The sequence below is a fragment of the Palaemon carinicauda genome, chromosome 1, assembly GCF_036898095.1.
Source record: "Palaemon carinicauda isolate YSFRI2023 chromosome 1, ASM3689809v2, whole genome shotgun sequence".
Lineage (NCBI taxonomy): Eukaryota > Metazoa > Arthropoda > Malacostraca > Decapoda > Palaemonidae > Palaemon > Palaemon carinicauda.
Window position 1 is genome coordinate 291,864,796 of NC_090725.1, and position 18,944 is coordinate 291,883,739.

An 18,944-nucleotide genomic window follows, 5' to 3' on the forward strand; every position below is an offset into this window, starting at 1 on the left:
TATAGTTAGACGGATAAAGGAAAAAGAAATTAGATCCGTTACACGTCCATTTTCATCATTAACTTTGAATAATTCAACAATCCAGGGCTAACTCGATTCGTGTGATTTCTCTTTGCCACCAGACCAAGATCCAAGGAATATATCGCACATCAGGCAATAGGATTTTATCATTTTTACCTCTTTTAAGTAGTTATCGTCTTCTTGAGCTCCCTCTGCTTTTTTATTCCTCGAATTTCTGTTCTTATTTCCTTTACTTGAAAGATTTGAAACATTACATTTTTAAATCAAATTTTGAATATCGACGGAGAACTGTAGCTCCTAGAGAAAAATCCTAGACTGCATTAAATTTGAGGACTGTAGAGATAATTTGTAATGATAGGTTCTGTTTAAATTTTTTCCAATTAATTTGATGTGGTTACAAGCAATTAAACCGCCATCGCTAGTATGATATTAAAAAAATCCCAAAATGTCAATTCTGGGAAGATCTCTACATTATTAAATGAGAGACAAATGGAAACAAATGAAGACAAAATAAAAAAGTTCCTCAAAGATTCGGGAATAAAAAATCTTTTCAAAAGAAATTGTTCTATAAGGAATTTCTGAAGGTGCGCAACTTGATGAAATCTTCACAAGATGAAATATGCTAACAATGCTTGGTTCGTAAAGACGTATTTCATGAAAACTTGGCGTCTGTATACTTTTTACTATTATTATATAAGAGATAGATTATGATGAGATGATGATTATAATAATTTTTAGTATTTCTGTTAAAAGTATTGATATATGTATTAATGTACTGGATGTGATTGTTAAACTTTCATTATTGCTACTGCTATTTTGAGTTCAGAATTTACTCTTATTCATTAAACGATTTTCCAAACGCAGCCTTCGGGGTAGAGTGTTGTAGTTCTCCCAGCAAAATAAGGGCCTTTGTTATTGGTTAGGATTTTGTACCTGTTTGCTGAAGTGAACATTGACCATACCCTGATTTAGCTGTGGCCTCCGGCACTGGTGTGTTGTCTGGGGTTAGCTTTATTCAGCCGAACCTCTTCCCACTATAACCAAATAGAATGGCTCGAGTTCCGGCATCTTTCGTTTATCAGGTAGTGCCATAGCCTCTGTACCATGGTCTTTCACTATATTGGGTCAGAGTTCTCTTGCTTGAGGGTACACTTGGGCACGCTGTTCTGTCTGATTTCTCTTCCTCTTGTTTTGTTGAAGTTTTTATTGTTTATAAAGGAAATGTTTTAATTGTTCTTACTGTTCTTAAAATATTTTATTTTTCCTTTTTTCCTTTCCTCACTGGGCTATTTTCCCTGTTGGGTCCCTTGGGCCTGTAGCATCCTGCTTTTCCAAGTAATAATAATAATAATTATAAAGAAAATCCATGTGGTCCCAAGCACAAAATGTGAATTGATTGAAAGTTTCTAAATTTGCAAGGCCGAGGTTTGAGGTGTAATTTGCAAAATTTTGGGATTGATTTTGCTGGCTTTTATTAAACTATCCCAAAAATGGATTCAATGAACAGTACGTGAGAAGATCCTCAGAAAAAAAGTTGGGGTAATCGCTTTGCTTGATGTAAAAATTTCAAATAAAATTATAGATTCTGGTGTTACTGGTATCATAATTTCTTGAGTTTAAGGCGTTTATCTAAAATATTTCTCGATCTCATGAAACGATTAGGATTTGTAACTTATTAAAGCAATTTCTCCATAATGTTAAATATCGTTCAGCTGCTGATTGCATACTATGTCTGGTAATTATTATTATTATTATTATTATTATTATTATTATTATACCGTTATTGCTAAATTATTTGTATGTATAATTTTTTGTAAAAAAATTTGGTTGGAAATATTCCAAACAATTAAGCATCCTCAAATTCCAAATTTGAAACGAGGTTTTTACTTCCTTTTGTGACTTTTGGGATGGTCTTTATGGAGAGATTTCTTTCTTTTGGGGAGTGAAAGTGTCTTTTTATTTATTTTTTATATACTTTCCACTGATTTTTTAAGAATTCTTGGATTTTCTTCGTTTGTTTGAGCTCCATTTACATGCATGAAGGGACATGTCATCCAGAAATGTACGTTAATGAGACTAGCCAAGAAAGGAAGAGACTTAATTGCGATGTCTTTTTCAGTTTACAATTGAATTAAAGCAACTTCTTATTTGCATTGTTCATCCATAATTTCGTGCTTCTCTTTTCATGAACGTTTACATAGGGTTTTTACTCTTTATAATATAAAGTGAAGCTGTTGCTGTTGAAGGGATAATCACATCGATGTTTTATATATATATATATATATATATATATATATATATATATATATATATATATATATATATATATATATATATATATATATATATATATATATATATATATATTCGGAAAAGAATAGAAATCGGTACATTGATTTAAGAATATCCCAAAATACTAAGGTTCCTACAGCACGTTCTTCCTTAAACCTCTAAAAATAAGATAAGTATAGGGATGTCCTTAAGAATGGTCGTTCAAGATTGATACCAACGTAAATGAAACAAAAAAGATTCTAGAAGTATATAAAGAAAAATATTACAAGTAAATGATTCCTTAGGTGAAAATATGAGAGTGACACTGAAGGGAATTAACATATAACTCATCTTAAGAAAAATATACCTCTTAAGAGGCTTAAAGTCTTTCATTGACCACCTTCCATATTCGCCGACTGAGTAGAGCCGTTACAATCCCTGGGAAAAGAATCAGAGGTTTACCTGGGTAACGTAATTGCCCACAAAAGTGAAAGTCCCAGAACAATATTACGGAAATATACAGCACCGTCTCTCTCTCTCTCTCTCTCTCTCTCTCTCTCTCTCTCTCTCTCTCTCTCTCTCTCTCTCTCTCTCTCTCATAAACACTAATTGCGCATAATCGTGTCCTCTTTCATAGAGTCGAAAAATGATGAAAGACCATGTTATGTTGGGTGAGATACATATAGTAGCAAATAAAAACTAGAAATAGCCTTTAGAAAAAAAAAAAAAAAGTACAACCAGGGAAGGATCCCCTGGGGACACAACTAGTAGTATATCTTCACTTCTACGACCAAGGATTTCACATATATTCACAAGTGAAAACTTTGAGATAGTTATTGTTTATCATTTATCATAGGCGAAGAAAGAACACCGTTTTAAAAGAGAACTAACAGAAGGTAATTATTTTCAGATATAAGGTACTTATTGGACTGCAACTTTTTATTAAAATGCATTAGATTATCAACAACTCTTATTCGCCCTATTTCTATATTTGATTTGAAGATTGAATTGGGTAAAATATTTGGAAGATAGTCTCCCAAGGTAATAAACTTATTAACATTTTATGTACTGTTCATTATATGGTGTTTGAGATGATTCAGTTCGAAGACTTACTGAAACGTAACCTTATTATCATTATATTAACAAAGCTGCAACTCTAGTTTGGAAAGCAAAATGCTACATTCATTGTATTAGTGACAAATGGAGAAATCTATTTGAATATTGAAAGTGATGGCATCATAGTATTTGAATAATTAGGTAATGATTATTGAATAAAATATTTTATTTATGATATTTTAGATATTTTCGATGATTTTCACATGAGCGTGGCTTCTATATGAAAGTGTGCATAACCAGAAAATTACCGTTTTTTTGGTTAATTGTTTAGATTTGTGAAAATTACAAATGATAATGATTAGTAGCTGACAGCCGATATTTAATAGCACGTGTCATTTGCTTTTATAGTTGTACTATATATATATATATATATATATATATATATATATATATATATATATATATATATATATATATATATATACTGTATATATATATATATATATATATATATATGTGTGTGTGTGTGTGTGTGTATGTATATAGTATCAGTCAATTTATGTGTTGTACAAATAGTTGCAACAGCATAGACGTTTGAACACACTCCCAGGAGAGCTGCTAATGGATCACTTTTAATGAAAGATTCTGCTAAAGGAACATTACTTCAAGTTCCAAAATATTTCACTTCATTACAATATAATATTATTTACATATCCCAAGTTTGCATGCAGAATAATAGGGTTTGAGTATATAGCATGTATAACACTGTCCAAAGGAAAACGCAACACTTTTTGCTGCTATGTTTAACAGTAAGCAGAGTAATGAGAAACACGATCTTCCTCACTCCTGTTTTCCTGAAACGAAACTAATTTGAGTTTAGGTGCAGTGGAATTAAAACGCTGGCTGAACCTTGATCCCTATGGAAGAGTAGACCCAAATGGTATTTTCCCATTGTTTTGCTATAAAGACACGTGATATCTTAGCTTTATAAGTTGTCATATTTTTTCGCAAGTTATTAAGAAGAGGTTCTTTTTGCACTTGTTGGAGAATTGGTAATGCTGCTACTTTAAGTAAACGTGTTTGTGATAGTTCTACCTCTGCCGATTTCCGTCAATTTCGTTAACCCGTATTATCAAAAGTTTTGGACGTCTTTTAGAAAAGCTTCTAAATACCTATGCTGAAGATAGTCACCTATTCTTAGATTGCAGTTTAGCTTTCAAAAAGGCCTTGGAGCTTGTAATGCCCTTCTAACAATTTCCAATATTGTACAGAAATCTCTTGATTGTGGTCAAGAAGTTAATATGATTGACCCTGATTTAGTGCGCTCTGTGATTGTTAATCTTAAGGGTTTTTTTCTATCTGAACAGATGGGAGTAGGTGGTTCTTTTCTTGATATCATTAGCGAATTTTTAAGTAATAAGTAGCTTTTGATGACACTATAGTGAGTATTGGGATGTTATATCTGGTATTCTTCAGGGTAGTTCACTTGGCTCATTGCATTTCATACTATATGCACATGATATGCGCTTTGATCTGGAAAAACAAGCCCTTTGCATTTTAGATGATGATACTCGCTTTGCATCAATTCCATCTCCTGAATGTGGACGTACGGTTGCTGAATCACTTAATAGAGATCCACCTAAAATTAGTGCATGGTGCAAATTATAGTTGATGAAGTTGAACCAGGACAAAACTAATGGAATGAGTGTAATTAGGTCAAGGACAGTAACTTGCTCCTCAACATATATATATATATATATATATATATATATATATATATATATATATATATATATATATATATATATATATATATCTTTGCATTGACAATGCCTCTGATTAACTATACGCAATTCATTAAAAATTCTAGGTGCAAGTTTTTTTTAATTGACTTTTAATAAACATAATCAGTATTTTTATTTTTCAATTGCCTGAAACTGGCATATGTTGAGAAAGTCTTATCTCCTGAGGCTCGTAGCATCCTGCTTTAACAACTAGGGTTGTAGCTTTGCTAGTAATATAAGACTGGTTTCATGTGGAAGATGTGTAATTATGTAGATTATTAAAACTCTCTCTCTCTCTCTCATATATATATATATATATATATATATATATATATATATATATATATATACAGTATATATATATACATATATATATATATGTATATATATATATATATATATATATATATATATATGTATATATATATGTCTTACTTATAACTGTTATCGAACAGTTTAACATGTTTTTTCAAAAGGCCCATAGAAGAAACACAGGAAATATAAATAAATTGACCGAAATATAGTGATTCATTTATATTTCCTGTGTTTCTTTTATGGGCCTTTTTAAAAACACACACACACACACACACACACACATATATATATATATATATATATATATATATATATATATATATATATATATATATATATGTCTTACTTATTACTGTAATCGAACAATTTAACGTTTTTTTTTTCAAAAAGGCCCATAAAAGAAACACAGGAAATAAATAAATCACTATATTTCGGTCAATAAGCATTGACCCTCTTCAGGATGTAAAGTAAAATTGAGGAATACAGTGGAGAGTGACGGTTTATATTGGAAAGAAAAAGGTTGTGTTCTATTGTTCTACAGTTGTTATAATTGCTGGAAGGATTAGCCAAATTTAATTATATTCAGGTGCGTCTTCTTATTGTTGTGCCGCTCGGAGGATGTCTTGACCTCTGATGCATATCTGGTGGTCGGCCTCCGTGGATTATCTTCTTATTGATAGGGTTGAGAAGAGTATTGTCCACTGTGTCAGCTTTCCATTGGCCGCCAGATTTAGGGCACCAGATTAACTGGAATGAGTCGTCTTTAATTCTTAGAGTACCTGTCCTTACAGAAGAAGAAAAATCCTGGAATCAGCCATCATAAATCAATCAAACACAATGAACGTATCTGGCCAAGGCAGTCTCGAATATAGGCCTGGTCAGTGGGGGTAGAAATAGGTCCATTGATATGGAGATGGAAAAGGTAGGAGTTAAGTTGTGACAAGACGGATCAGATTAAGTCCTCAGGCTAACGTGAATACCTGGTCATCCACAACCCTTCTTCCTCTCCCACAAGCACTGACTATACATACACACTTTTTTTTTTCTTTTCTTTACAGATGATAACCCTCATGGAAAATTAAGGAATCTTACACACCAATGGGAAACGGTCTTGATAATCTGGTAAAATTTAGATGAAAAAAAGTAACAACATTATCAAAATAATACTTTCCCGTGGTACTAGCCTAATTAAAAATAAAACACACACACTGTTAGTATGCTACAACTTTTTTATTACCTCCGCCAAGCGGCGGAGGTTATGTTTTCGGTTCGGTTTGTTTGTTTGTTTGTTTGTTTGTTTCTCTGTTTGTCTGTCTGTCTGTGGACAACGTAGAGGCCACATTTCTACACGGAATCACTTCAAACTTGGCCAAGTAGTTCCCCAATGTGTATGGAAGAACTGATTAAATTTTGGTCAAGGTCACCCCAAGGTCAAGGTCACAGGGGTCACTGGTGTCACTATGACATAAGTGGCCATATCAAGAGACAGAAATAAAGCACTGACTTTTGCATAAGCCAACAGGGAAGTCCTAGTCCAGGCGCAACCCATGGGTGATGTTCAAATTTATAAAGGTCAAAGGTCAAGGTCATATTGGTGCATTATATCAATGTCATATTAAGTATCAGTGGCAAATGAACAAAGATCACTTGAAGGTCAAAAGTCAAGCAGGTCACTTGAAGGTCAAGGTCACGTGAAGGTCAAGGTCACGTGAAGGTCAAGGTCACTTGAGGGTAAAGGTCATGTGAAGGTCAAACGTTACTTGAAAGTCGAAGTCACATCAATTCATGATTCTAGGACATATGGCGCTCTAGGTCACCTTGGCGGAGGTATGTCCTCTACGAGGACCATGTCCGCGTTCAGGACTTGCTCACTTGTTTTATCATTGTTTTTACGAAGTTGTTTTTCAGCCACTTTGCTGCTTTGGGATATCATCTCTTTCTTAAAAAACTACAGTACACTCTCTGTGGTTTAGTTAAGGCATAATAAATAAACAATATAATTGTAACAATTTAGTTTTTATAGAAATACAAAAAAAAAATCAAACACTTTTTGCAATTTAAAATACATTATTTTTTAACAGTCGCCTGATCTTATTGTACATTTTCTTTACTTGAAGTATTTAACAGATTTTTTAATTTTTTGACTCGGTTAATGTTTGCAATTTTCTCTTTTTATCCTTACTCATTAGCTTATTTTCAGAGGGGATGTTGTTGTTTTTGAAGCAATAGTTGTTTAAAAGGACATTCATTACTGTCCATATTATCATTTTTCCATATTATAATTTTTTCAATTTTTTCTGCACTATGACCAGCATCACATGAATCCGTTGGAAGTAATGCTTCATCATCCGCTAACTTGTTGTAGGAGAAGACACTCCCCACAACTCTGTGATTGGTGATTTTGTGGAAAAACTTATTTTGGACTTTTGTCAATCACAATGTAACAATACATTACAATATTTGTTACAATAGGATTTGGGTATATCAGAGACCCTCTGTTGAGATCATCAATATACTTATTGTTTCCATGCATATCATTTTCATCGCAGCAAGTTATCATAGCCTTGCAACTATCACAGTTCATTTTTTTGAAAACTGCATAACAGCAATAGCCTGCTACATAAACTAGTACTGGCAATATATTTTTAGATTTTTCAATATCTTCCTTTAATACAGTTGAGTTGAATTCACCGATCACATCTGATTTTGATACATATTCAAGTCCTTCCCAATTAGTTTGCAAATCCCTTAGTACAATTTTCTTGTTATTAATTGTCAAATTTCTCTCCAACACTGACATGATTCGAATCTTTTTTTCACACAAATATCTGCATTTGGAAAGGAAAACACACTCACTTTCGGTCCAGTTCAGTAATTCCCCTTGCAGTTCGGTACACAGCACATAAAAGGCATTAGTCTGGATACCAAAACAGTAATATTTTCTGTAATAACAGCAGGAAATTGCGAAGAAATACAGCGCGACCCCTTTACTCACAGCCTACAGTAGCAGTGTGATAGCACTACTCCGAACACGTGGGACCTTTCTTAACCCCCCCCCCCCCCCCCTGACCTGGCCTTCTTTCGAGACGGCCTTGATCTGGCGGCCAATGGAAAGCTGACACATTGGACAATACTCTTCTTAACCCTATCATTAAGAAGATAATCCACGGGGACCGACCACCAGATATGCATCAGAGGTCAAGACATTCTCCGAGCGGTTCAACAATAAGAAGACGCACCTGGATGTAATTAAATTTGGCTAATCCTTCCAGCAATTATAACAACTGTAGAATAATTGAACACACCCTTTTGCTTTCCTATATAAACCGTCACTCTCCACTGTATTCCTCATTTTTACTCTACATCCTGAAGAGGGTCAATGTTTATTGACCGAAATATAGTGATTTATTTATTTCCTGTGTTTTTTATGGGCCTTTTCGAAAAACACACACACACACACACACACACACACATATATATATATATATATATATATATATATATATATATATATATATATATATTAGTATACTTCATATGTAATTGTTTTGTCCTTTAGCTATAATGGAATCATAATAATTAATTAAACAATTAACTCGTCCCCAGTGATTAATGCTTGCATCTGTTTCTCGTTTGGTTACGATTTTTCTTTCTAACCCGGTAATTTGCAGAGCTCGTGAAAAGCTGCTTGAATACGTAATTTCGTATTTTCCCTGAAGTTCACGCATGTAGAAATTCTTCTACAAAGTTAATTGCTATCATGGGCTTAGCTTTAACGCTCAGTGTTGAATGTTCTATTGATATATTCGGTATTATTGAATGATTTTTAAAGATACTTTTTGTTGACATTTTGTATTTGATTTTTTTTTTCTCTCCAGTTAATTTAATTTTCCTCAATGATTTAAGAAGTCAGTTGAATATGCGCCGAATATTCCAGTTTTTTGTTTTGTTATGTTGATAGACAATCTAGTTCAGCCATTTGATTACTCAATTTTAAACATTTTGAGTCACCTGCTCCGTCATGAAATCAAAATAGTATTTTATTAATTTAGATTATGTTCACATGTTTCTGTGTACGCTATTTCATTTACTGTAATCTCTAGTTTATTTAATGAACAAAGAACCGTTTAATTTAACAGGTAATGGATATTTGGAAGGAATAGTTGAATTGGTAGAACTTCAGAAGTTCAAACTTACACAAAATGTTTTTATGTTGAACAGGCTGACATAAGTATTTTTGTAATTTATATAGTAAATATCTATTTTGATGTTACAGTTTTTTTAAATATATTTTAATTGTTCACTATTTCTCATATCGTTTATTTATTTTCTTATTTCCTTTCCTCATTGGGCTATTTTTCCTTGTTGGAACCCTTTGGCTTATAGCATCTTGCTTTTTCAACTAGGGAAGTAGCTTAGCTAGTAATAATAATAATAATAATAATAATAATAATGTCATTGCGACTTTCATAGTTAATCTGTTAAATAGTAGGGAAAGTTATTGCACTGAAAATTTCCACATTAACTGCTTCTTGCACTTATACAGGAGTGCCATCAGCAGCACGTCAAACACGTCTTTACATTTTACGTTATTTTAATTGCCTTCCTTGGGTCCTCAACAGTCACACCCACAAGAGAATTCAACTTAAAACGCACCATTTCACTCATGCTTCATTAAGCCCTGCTTTATTGTTATCTTCGCTATTAAAAATATCTGAAAATACTCACTCCATTGACCAAAACTGTTTTCAATTTACAGCTGCGTCTCTCCAATTGCATGCTTTTATTCACCTATTACCTTCGTATATTTCTCAGTTGAGAAAACTTTCTATTTTACTAAAATTCTTTCTCATTTTCTCCCCTTCATTTTTATTGCTCCCCATTGTCTCTCGCCTAACTTTTTTATTTTATTAATATGTTTCATTTTGTATTATTGCATATGATTATCTATTCTATTTTTTCTCTGCTTTTCAAATAACATCCTGTTCCTTCTTCTAAACTTCCGTTTGTGATTCCACCACCTCTTGTTTATAATTCTTTTTATACCATTCCATCGCACAAAATTCTTTGCTGTCCCTACAACACTATCATTGAATTTCAGCCCATATTTCAGCCGTTTCTTTCATTTATACAATTTTCATTCTCCTTATCAAATTAAGTATATATACTCTACATTTCTACCTGTTTTCTAAAATTTAAAATTTGAATGTATCCTAATTTTTGCTTCAAGTAGATAATGCGCAGACATTCCTTCTGCCTATTGTTTTTAATCATTATACTACTTAATTTGCTTGCTCTGTCATCAGCTCTCTACTAAAGCATAATATACCTAACCCTCTTCCGCACCAGTTTCTTTTCCTCAGATATACTCATTTTCATTCATATTTGGAAATAATTTACCGTATTTACAATACACAAGTCGCTTGCATTCCCAGGAATTCCACATCCATTAACACTACCATTCCTTTCTCTCTCACAGGCATTTGCATTTAAATTATGTAACACAACCAGCCATTCATGCTTCCAAACCTAGCTAGGTTGGTCTCTTCCTTTTTCCATTCTTGGATCATTTATAATAATTGTAGTGACGTTATCCTGCTACGCGTTGACTTATACAAACTTCGACCTAACACAATATTACTCTCTTTTTTCCCCATTCTCAAGCTTTACCCGTCTGTAGCCCTACACATTTTAGCTACCCACTACACATTTCAACTACCCACTACACAATCTGTTTATAACCACAACCTCCGCGGGATTCCTACACACATTACTGGTTCACCTTTGTATCAGTAAAAGCCAAATCATCCAGCTTTCTCTCGTTAAGAAATCAACTATCATACATTGTTGTTCTTTAAATATATTTTTGTGTTATTAGTTTCGAAATATCAACAGTGTATTACTCGCAACTTCCTGCTTACTTTCAAGCCAGGCAAAATGATGTCTGAGAAAATTTATGAAAAATAGTTGGAATTAAGACTGCAGTATCGAAAATTTTAAAAACTATGGGTAACAAAGTGGTAAGAATTATGAATGCTGCTGAGGGCTTTGGGAGTGTGGTTTGTATGTAAACAACGCATTCATCAGACCTTTAGAAACAGCAGTATAAATCAGATCAATTTATTGTAGCATTCAATGAACGTGTTAGTTATGACAACTTGTTTTATATCATTGTATTGGAAGTATTCATATTAAAGGAATATATATATATATATATATATATATATATATATATATATATATATATACATATACACACACACTGTATATGAACTAATGTGCGTAACCTGTCAAATGCCGACTTAATATTTAGTTAGATAATTACCCACCCGCTCAATTTATACCCTCTCTCCATGGTATGACAATTTCCTCTCCCTCTACCCAAGGAACGGGGAGTGGGAGCTAGTCATGACCGGGAAGAATATATATATATATATATATATATATATATATATATATATATATATATATATATATATTCTGTATATATGCCCAAGCGGCCTCTCCACCCAAGCTGATACCAGGAAGGGCCAAGTAATGGCTGCTGATGATTAAGCAGGTAAATCATATAGGCCACTCAAGTATCCAGTCTCAAGTTCACATGAACGGTATGGTTATGAACGCAAATGAAATTTATTAGCCCTTAAGCAGGGCTTGAACTCCCTAACCATGAAATGTAGGTCAAGGGCAACGTATGGAATGTCTTAATTTTTATTTATACAAAAGTATAATTGTTATTTTTTTAAAAGCGTTTTATTGAACTTCATTGTTCATTCTGATTTGCAGATCTAATAACACACTCTCGTCCCGAATCTTGAAGGTCGTTTCTTTTCCATCGCAGGAAATTAGTTCCTAAAATGGATATACTTACTTTGATTAAATTTTCTCGACGTTTGTTTGGTTTTCTTCCATGAAATATTTTTCATTGTCAAGTTTTGGAATATTTTAAATGTTTTGCGTGAGTAGTCTGCGGGCGTTTCACTTCATAAATCACGCGCCCGCGGTTCTTGGGTTTGGGTCCTCCCGGACTCCAATTTAATATCTCAGGCTAAAGTCGTAAATCATTTCCACCATCCCCATCCGTATCCCAAACACATGCAGCCCCTCCCCTCCCGAATTCCCCCTCCTAAGCCCAACCGGCAGCTGAGAACGGGCGAAAGGAAGGAGGCGGGTAGGAGTATATGGCGTGAATCCTGTGCAGAAAGAAAGGATTTTTTTTTTTTTTTTTTTTTTTTTTACGAACGCAGAGAAGAGAAAGGATGGATGAGAGATAATGAAGACCCCGTAGATGGAGAGGGAGAGAATCATAAAAGCTGTAAGGATTACATTTATAGATTTGACAGCTCCAATAAATCTTGAAAGCCATCCATTGTTTTAATTGATTGTAACCAGGATTAAAGGGATGTGGGATTGCTTGATTTATTGTTAGGGTACACAGGCATGTTATAAAGGGATCGCTGCGCAGGAAATAAATTTAGAACCATTTATTCTAGGTATTTTTAGATTCGTTTCTTAATTTTGCAAAACCTGCAAATATTACTCGGTTTTTGCGAGTTTCGGTCGTAGTCAACTTAAAAACCATTTCTTTTGTTTTAAGGGAAGAATTAGAAGTAAGTCTTATAAATTATGATTAAAACTATCCTCAGTGTAGAGGGTTTTTATAAATTAAGGATCATTACTTTATTTTTCTATTCAAAAGGTTTCATAATTTTATGAATGTAGTCACTAAATATATTAATTCTTCGAAATATTTTATTTTTTTAATTTTCTAAATGACATACAGTATGATCCATTTTTTTTAATTATATAAATCTCTCTCACTTGTTTTGTGTTGTGACAACGAAATTACTATTCATGATACATTTTTTTTTTCAGACAGCTCTCCTGATTAGATTTTTTAAAGCCTGGTTCAGCCTTGCAATATGAATTTGTATTTTACTTCACGTTAATTTCAATTTAAATAGAGAATTGTTGAATTTGGCCAAGTTAACATAATATGTTTAAATTAATGTAAAAGTCAGATTTGGTCACCTAGTAGGGAATTCGTTGTTGTTGTTATTTTTTTTTTATAGTTAGGTATGAAGAATGAAACTGTTATCTATCTTGGTATATATATATATATATATATATATATATATATATATATATATATATATATATATATATATATATATATATATATATACACACACGTCTTCGCCTGCTTGGATGTCATATGAATATACCAACCATTATATATGGTTTGGGCATGCTCTTCGCACTCCCCTAGAGAAATTAGTTCACCAGACTTTCAACTGGGCTCCACAAGGCACTAGAAGAGTTGGAAGACCCAGGCCTACATGGCTGAGGACTATGAAGCGTGAAATAGGAGATGATGAATGGAGAAGTATTGATTTAAAAGCTCAAGATCGAGACGACTGGCGAAATGTAACTGAGGCCCTTTGCGTCAATAGGCGTGGGAGGAGATAATGATGATGATGAGGAAAGATATATATATATATATATATATATATATATATATATATATATATATATAATATATAGATATATATATATATATATATATATATATATATATATATATATATATATATATATATGCAGAACAGGGAAAATTAAAATACGAAATATACGCTTAAGTCCTGACTAGTTTCGTGATACTTCTTCAGAGGACGGATTTATTGAAAGAGGTTCCTTTAAATTTTATAGGGAAAGCAAACGTACGAACATACATATAGAGATTAAAGAACAATGACACTCCCTTACCAGCTGCCTGGGCTTAAGCGTATATTTCGTATTTTAATTTTCCCTGTGGTTCTTCTGCATCTGAGCATCACGTTTTCCTGTGATTTTTACGCATATATATATATATATATATATATATATATATATATATATATATATATATATATGTATATATATATATATGTATATATATATATATATGTATATATATGTGTGTGTGTATATATATATATATATATATATATATATATATATATATATGCACACAGTATAACTACTATGTGCATCGGAAAGCAAAATAGTATATGGTGTGGTAAACAAAATCTTGAAGTTCGTCTTTTACATGTGGGAACCTTCGGTAGGTGTGGAGGTGAACTGAGGTTGTTGTTGTCCACCTTGACGCCTTCTCTCATTATGGAAAATCAATTGTTGCTCATAGACAGAGGAAAGGTCAGTGATTTCGGTCACCCGTCCCTTCCCTTTCTCCTTCCCCGGCCTTGTTCCGGTTAAAGGTCCGACCCTCTCCTTGAGTAACTCCTGGAAATTGAAGTCGAAAGGTTTTCATTAGCCAGAGGACCTTGTTAGTCTTAAAAGTATTATAGATATTTCCTCATGCGTTTTTAAACCTCACATCAGTTTTATTCTGTAGTCAAACCTTTTTCATTCCTATTCTATATATTTCTACTTTACCTGTATGCTTCGTTACTATATCTCAATTTTATCTCTTTATAGTTTGTATATAATAGATCTGTTTTAATGTTATTACTGTTCTTAAAATATTTTATTTTATTTTGTTCATTACTTCCCATATAGCTTATTTATTTCCCTAGTTCCTTTCCTCACTGGGATATTTTTTTCTATTGGAGCGCTTGGGCTTATGGCATCCTCCTTTTCCAAGTAGGGTTGTAGCCTAGCTAGTAGTAGTAACAATAATAATAATAATAGGCCGTTTTGATAAAATCTCCAAAACCCAGATTATTTGAACGTTTAATCTTTTCTACGATCCCTTCATTTTATTGATTAAATCTTCTAATTTGCTTACATTGCACTTTAATTATCGATTTTTAATTTTGATAATCAAACCTTTCAAATATCTCACCAATATTTTATTGCTCTAATCCTCATAGCCCCCCACTTTTCACTGTAGCATTAAAGCTATAGAAATTCCATTCCTACTGTAAGAGATTTATCATAAAGTTTTAAAGGCCACCCATGAATGGTAGATGCAAGGAACAGTGACATTTCCCTATCAAGCAGGACAATACCCTAGAGACTGACCACATAAACATATGATCAGCGCCCAAGCCCCATATCCACCCAAGCTAGGACCAAGGAGGGCCAGGCAATGGCTTTGATGACTGAACAGATAGACCTATAGGCTCCCCAAAACCCCCCCTCTCCATCCTTAGCTTACAAGGATGGTAAGGCTTCAGTGACCAAAGGAACTAACAAGTTAAGTGGGACTTAAAACCCAGTCTGGTGTTCACCAGTCAGGGACGACCCTAACGTATGTAAATAAGTTTTGATAATTTTTATCCTCTGCAATCATTCTTTTAGTAATTGAAATTTTTCTTATCCTTTTGAAAACTTCATATATGTATCCCCAATCTCTTTTCTGATAAGAAGAGTAAATCTTTTTACCACCCTCTTTGAGTCATATTATTAGAATATCGAAATCTTGTCACTCAAATTACTCGTTTCCCGCAACCCATTTGGTAATTAGATACACCATCTCCTACTCGCTTTTAATCAATAGATATATTGTCTACTCCCACCGGTTATTTTAGCTTTTTTTTATCAAAGCTTTGATTCCTTATTATTCCCATTAGTTTCCTATTAAGTCTTTTCATCTTTGTTTTGAAAATTTTAATTATCTGCAATTTCAAATCAATCTCCGCATTTATATTATTTTCCAAGTAATCGCTTATTGCAGGTACAAAGAAGGCTATTTTTTTTGTTTAATTAAGAAAAATTAATAGTCCCTTGATTTACTGGTTGAGAACACTAGCAAGTAAAATTCTGCAACAAATTACCCCCATTCGTATAAAGTATTTAATACTGAATTAATTTATACGAATCATTTTTGTAATGAATCTGATTCAGCGCGCTATGTAATATGTCCAGTGAGTGAGTAGGATAATTCCAAATGTATTAATTCTTTTGTGACAATTCAATATTTTCCATATTTCATGGCAATTCCTTTTTTAAGGATCTGCGGAGTTAAAACAAATAATTCCTGTTATTGAAATTCAATGTTTATTGAGGTAGAAATGTGCAAGGCATTAGTGATTTAAAATGTAAATATAGTCGGTTTTTTTGTTAGGTTTATAACCCAAATACTTTTCTTCTGTATAAGGAATTCATAATACAAATAATAATAATAATAATAATAATAATAATAATAATAATAATAATGTTGATTGGACAAAAACATATTTACATACCAAATATTTACAAAAAAAGATTCGGTCCAAGCCCATGTGGAGCAGAGCTCTTTGGGCAATAATACAAATAAAATAATATCATCAATTAAAAAAAAAATTATAAAAAGTAAATATTGATATAGATAAATTAAATGTACACATACATATACACAAGTATATACATATGCATACATATACACATATACATATACACACATACAGTGTACATATACATAAATTCGTTTGTGTAGGGATTTGATTTTTTTTTTCCCGTTAACTCAGTACTAAGGCAACTACGTGTGTATATGAAGTCAGTGATATGAGCAGATAGAAAAGCTATTGTGTGACGAATCACTGATTTAGAGCAGAAATACTCTTCGTCCGGAACAGTGGCCACATGTCACGAACCACAGGGGAGTCCCTTTTCCCAATAAATGTTCACAGTATTCCAATATCCAACCATACAAGCACACGCCAGTTTCCACCTCCGATTGAAATAGCCCTCCTCTCTCTCTCTCTCTCTCTCTCTCTCTCTCTCTCTCTCTCTCTCTCTCTCTCTCTCTCTCTCTCTCTCTCTCTCTCTCTCTCTCTCCTTTTGTTTTGTTAGAAACGGTAAAAAGGAGAATTAGTTATTAATTTGATTTGAAAATTTTTTTATGATTTGTGTAACATTATTTATTTATTTATTACTTGGATGTTTGCAATAAGGTAAAAGTAACACTTGCTCAGGTTTTTCATTGCTAGAAGAGAAAAAATGAACTATTTCATTTTTTTTTGTGATATGATGAATCTGTACCCCATACATAGTAGCAATTAATAAGTCAGGGTATATTTTGTACATACGTTTTTGGCCTTTGAAGAAGTAGGACAAAATTTCGCGTATCTAACCTTAAGGGGAATTAGGTTTTTTTTTTTCTTTTTATCACTACAGGAATATTAGTATTTAAAATTTACGACTATATGACAGTGATGACACTAGCAGCTACAGTTTCCAAGGGGTTGAATAAAAGAGATGTATTTTTCTCATATTTTTTCCATGCCATAATTAAGATATTTATTTTTTAATCGATTATCGTAGGTTGCAGGAAAGAGAGAGAGAGAGAGAGAGAGAGAGAGAGAGAGAGAGAGAGAGAGAGAGAGAGAGAGAGAGAGAGAGAGAGAGAGCAGAGGTTAGGAATCAGTGTTCTGATAAATTGAATACTATTGTATAAATCTAAAATAATTTGACCTCGTTATGTATATCACTCACCAACTATCGCATGTATTTAAAACAATCTTAAAAGTTATTTAAAACAAATTTGACGTAAATGTTTATATAAATTTCACTGATAATTTTTTATATAATTCTCTCTCTCTCTCTCTCTCTCTCTCTCTCTCTCTCTCTCTCTCTCTCTCTCTCTCTCTCTCTCTCTCTCTCTCTCTCATGCATGTGCTGAAAGTGATGTTTCGTATCGCATTTTTAGGGTTTCTTTATTCCCTCTTCCTCGACTGCTCATATCACAAGTTCTCTATTTTAATAACAAACAAAAAGTCTGGCGTTTCGAGCTCTCTCAACCTTTTATCGCATAATGTCTGAATACTTTTCTTCATATATATTTTTCCTCTCGACTTTTCAAACCCTATAACGTTGTTTCGCTTTAAAGTGGTTTGCTGTCTTTTTTTCTTTGGCATTAAATATCCGTGGTGCATTGTATTAGTTTAGGGTAACCATGGTTCAGCAGAAACTATTTATTCCTTCCTCTCCCTCTGTGGATAGATCGAGTACTTTTACTTTCCAGCTTTACTTTCGTGACTATATTTCTCAGTCCAAGAGAAACATTCCTACTTGATTCTGTAGTTGTAATTATTTTCATCTATTTTTCGTTTGTTTTGTTCCTACAGTGTTGTTATACTTTCATTCGCCCTTCTATTTCTTTATTATATTAATGTTATCTTTTCACATAAACAGTTCTTTTCAGCTTTATGTGTATACTTCCCATGTATCTCTAGACTCCAGAGATTGCCCTGTTAGTCAGTCTTTTTTATGGTAAGGGTAACATCTTGATAGTATGTGGCTCGTACTTTTTCCATGAATTTCTTTTTTTTTTTTTTTTCCCTTGCGCTGGAAATATTTAATTGATGTGACTTGTGATTATTTTATTGTGGTGTTTATATATTTTTCTTTATTTATGTAATAACAACATGGTAATATTTTCATCTTTTCTATTCAGGAATTCCTTATTCTATGTTGTTATAACTTGGAGTTTATGACTCGTTGTAATTTATATTATTTTCTTTTACACCTTTTGTTGTGTTCTTTGATAATACATTTTTTCTTTCCTTGTTATAT